Below are 4,217 nucleotides of genomic sequence, written 5' to 3'. Positions count from 1 at the left end.
TAACATAAATTGAAGAAAATCGTATATACCAGAAACGTACTTAGCAATGTACTAACGTATGAAAAGGGCATAAAAAGTTGATCAATTATGTACAAATTAGGTCACGATTGGGACGGGTGACTTCTTACGTAAAACTTGTTACCATGTACTGTTTGTTAACATTACCGAACTCGACTAAAACAGGTTGGAAAACCTTATTCATACAGGACACCCTCCTCATCCCTCCGAACAGATTAGCATATGAATTTGAGTATCTTATTATACTAAAATTATCCCCACAATACGAGGGCAGCTGTCACTACGTGGCACTCGTCATGCACACTTTGTCCAAATATACTCCAACAGACATTGGGAGGTTAGAAGGGTAACTTTATGAGGGGGGGGGGAGGAAAACTTAAATCGTCTTTTCAAGTGCCGAATTGTAGATTTGACATTACAACATATGATGGCACCTAACCTCATAACTAACAGCTATAATATGTATTTGGGGTGACTGCCAATTATGACATAATTAGTTTGTAACATACAGTCAGGGCTCAGATGTGAAATTACACACTACATCACAGGAAGGGATTTATTTAAGCGAGGGAATGAAGAACTATTCCTAACCATTATAAGGACGCTATATGAAAAATATACAAAATGTAGGAGAAACTCCAGAGCGTTGTGGATATGTAGTTCTACCTTAGTTGCGGCAGTAGTATCTCTTGCACCCACGTCAAAATCTCGATTAGCCTCCATCCCCTGTCTCCCGAAAATTTTCAGGCCAAATTTTAACTAAGTCTACAATTACTAACACAAATTTAATTCATTAACAAAATTTCCATTTATTTTAAATCTGACTTTTCTAGCTTTAGGGTCTGCAAAATGAAATAATATTTCGTTCCAATTGATTGTTTCTAACTCTTCGCGTTTTATAGTCATTAACTTTAAATCATTTAGTTGCTCCTGGAACAAAGTCAATCTGATGTATATTAATATTAAATAAAAAAAACTAATTTTTTTAGCTGAAAGTAAGGAGCGACATTAAAACTTAAAACGAACAGAAATTACTCCGTATATGAAATGAGTTGTCCCCTCCGCAATCCCTCGCTCTTTACGCTAAAGCTTTAAATTGTTTTAAAAAGTAGAATTGTGGCAAAGAGTCAAACTTTAGCGTAAAGAGCGAGGGATTGCGGAGGGGACAACTCATTTCATATACGGAGTAATTTCTGTTCGTTTTAAGTTTTAATGTCGCTCCTTACTTTCAGCTAAAAAAATTAGTTTTTTTTATTTAATTTCTGAACGTTTTTGAATTAATGCATGTTTGGTTTTGGCTCTCCGCACATAAATTATTAAAATGAAATTTGTATATTAATTCTTTTTTTGGCTAAACGGCTTTCTATTAGTTTTGATCAGACGATTTTGAGAAATAAGGGGTGGAGAAGGAGGCCTAGTTGCCCTCCAATTTTTCGGTTACTTAAAAAGCCAACTAGAACTTTTAATTTTTAACGAACGTTTTTATTAGTAAGAAATATACGTAACTTAAGAATTAACTTACGTAACAAACTTTCCTAACCTTATATTTTTATTATGTATACGAGGGGATTTGTACCCTCGTTAATACCTCGCTCTTTACACTAAATCTTAAGTTTTGTCCCAATTCTTTAAGAATGACCCCTGAATCAGAAAGGCCGTAGAATAAATAGTTGAAATTACTAAAAATACTTTAGCAAAAAGAGCAAGGTATTTATCTCCTCCTAAATACCTCGCTCTTTATGCTAAAGTATTTTTAGAACCCCTCATATGCGTAATAATCTCTGTTCGTTTTAAGTTTCAATGCTACTTCTTCCTTTCATTTGAAAAAAAACGTTTTCAAGTTTATTTTTCATTGTTTTCTTATAGTAATGCTAGAGAATCCTGCGCCCTTGTCATTGAATTTTTCTTCCCCCATGACAGATTCCTCCGAGGAAAGATCCTCCAACATAGCCCCCTCTCCTCAGCCCCACCCCCAAACAAAATAAAATCCCCCTGAAAACGTCTGTACACTTCCCAATAACCATTACTATATGTAAACACTGGTCAAAGTTTGTAACTTGCAGCCCCTCCCCCATGGATTGTGGGGGAGTAAGTCATCCCCAAAAACATAGTTATTATAATTTTCGACTATGCTGAACAAAATGACTATCTCAAAATTTTGATCCGTTGACTTTGGGAAAAAATGAGCGTGGGAGGGGGCCTAGATGCCCTCCAATTCTTTTGGTCACTGAAAAAGGGCACTAGAACTTTTCATTTCCGTTAGAATGAGCCAGCTTGCGACATTCTAGGACCACTTGGTCGATACGATGACCCCTGAGGAAAAGAAAAAAAACAAAAAAAAAACAAAAAAAACAAACAAACAATTAAACACGCACCGGTGATTTGTCTTTTGGCAAAAAATACAAAATTCCACATTTTTGTAGATAGGAGCTTGAAACTTCGACAGTGTGGTTCTCTGATACGCTGAATCTAATGGTGTCATTTTCGTTAAGATCCTACGACTTTTAGGGGGTGTTTCCCCTATTTTCCTAAATAAGGCAAATTTTCTCAGGCTCGTAACTTTTGATGGGTAAGACTAAACTTGATGAAACTTATATATTTAAAATCAGCATTAAAATGCGTTTCTTTTGATGTAGCTATTGATATCGAAACTCAATTTTTTAGAGTTTTGGTTACTATTGAGCCGGGTCGCTCCTTACTAGAGTTCGTTACCACGAACTGTTTGATTAATTTAAGTTTACTAAACGATCACTCATTACTGGTCACCGACACCGAAGTCGCTAATAATATTTGATAGGCAACTCTTACGATTGCGAAAACCCCTTCATCTTCGTTTTGCACAATTAATTCTAACAACATTAAAATTAATTAAATTTGGTCTACTTACTTTTATTTTCAAATAATGGTAGTGAAGATATGGGAAAAAATAAAATTTCGGATTCAGTTTGCTCATACTGACGGCCAACTCTGTCATCTACTTTATTTTCATTAAAACAAAATAAAAAAAATACAAAATGATTATCAGTTAGATTATTCATTTAAAATTCCCCGCCTTTAAAATTTCAGCAACTGCGGTAAGTGTCTCCTATGTCTTCCCTTAAAGCCACCACCGTTCTAAAATTTACAAAAAAATAAAAGCCAAGAAACCTATTGGTTTGTTAAAACAACTCTAAAATCCAACACACGTTTCTATATATATAATGAAAAAAAGAAAAAAAAATCCAAACTATTTTAACTACTATTTCATCTAAGGTTTGACTTGAACAACAAATCAAAGAAAATGTGGAATCTTTTTATAGTAACGGCTCAAATTTCCCCCAAAAAAGTGGAAGATGCTCTTTTGGGGTGGAGGCTGGAATAGTTTCGAAACCAAATTCCCAGAAATATTTTTTCCTAATTAAAAAAAATTCAAATTTTCAAAAAAATGGCCTCTTCATTTAAACCTTTCTAACCAAGCTAATATTTTCTTATGTTTTGTAAATAAACTGAAAAAAACGCACAAATTGAACGTCTCCTAAATTTTAAAAATTACATTTTGTTTTTTTTTTTTTTTTTTTTTTTTTTTTTTTTTTTTTTTTTTTTTTTTTTTTTTTTTTTTTTTTGTGCTGTAGCATTGGTGATTTCTCTTTTCATGATATATATATTCACAGGTGGGACATAGGGACACAACTACAATGGCGCGTAACTAATATGGCGCGTAACGACTTACGCGCGCGGGGGGGCTTGGGGGAAGCGCCACCCCAACAGCTCGTATATATATATATATATATATATATATATATATATATATATATATATATTCACAGGTGGGACATAGGGACACAACAACAATGGCGCGTAACTAATATGGCGCGTAACGACTTACGCGCGCGGGAGGGGCTTGGGGGGGGGGCGCGAAGCGCCCCAACCAACTAGGTGTTGGGGTGGCGCGAAGCGCCACCCCAACAGCTAGTATATATATATATATATATATATATATATATATATAAGTTGTTTGTTTGTGTGTCTGTCTCTCTGTCGACTGACGTCATTATAAGGATTGAGCTGTATGTCGTCATGAAGTTAGTTGTCGTCATGTTTGTTATGACGATGCTTAGTATATGACGTCATTATAAGTATTTAAGAAAATCGTTCAAAGACAAATTTTTAATTGTAAGAAGTTCGTTGAAAGAGAAATTTTTAATTGTAAAATGACTGAA

The sequence above is a fragment of the Artemia franciscana genome, chromosome 15, assembly GCF_032884065.1.
Source record: "Artemia franciscana chromosome 15, ASM3288406v1, whole genome shotgun sequence".
Lineage (NCBI taxonomy): Eukaryota > Metazoa > Arthropoda > Branchiopoda > Anostraca > Artemiidae > Artemia > Artemia franciscana.
This window is presented reverse-complemented; position numbering follows the sequence as displayed.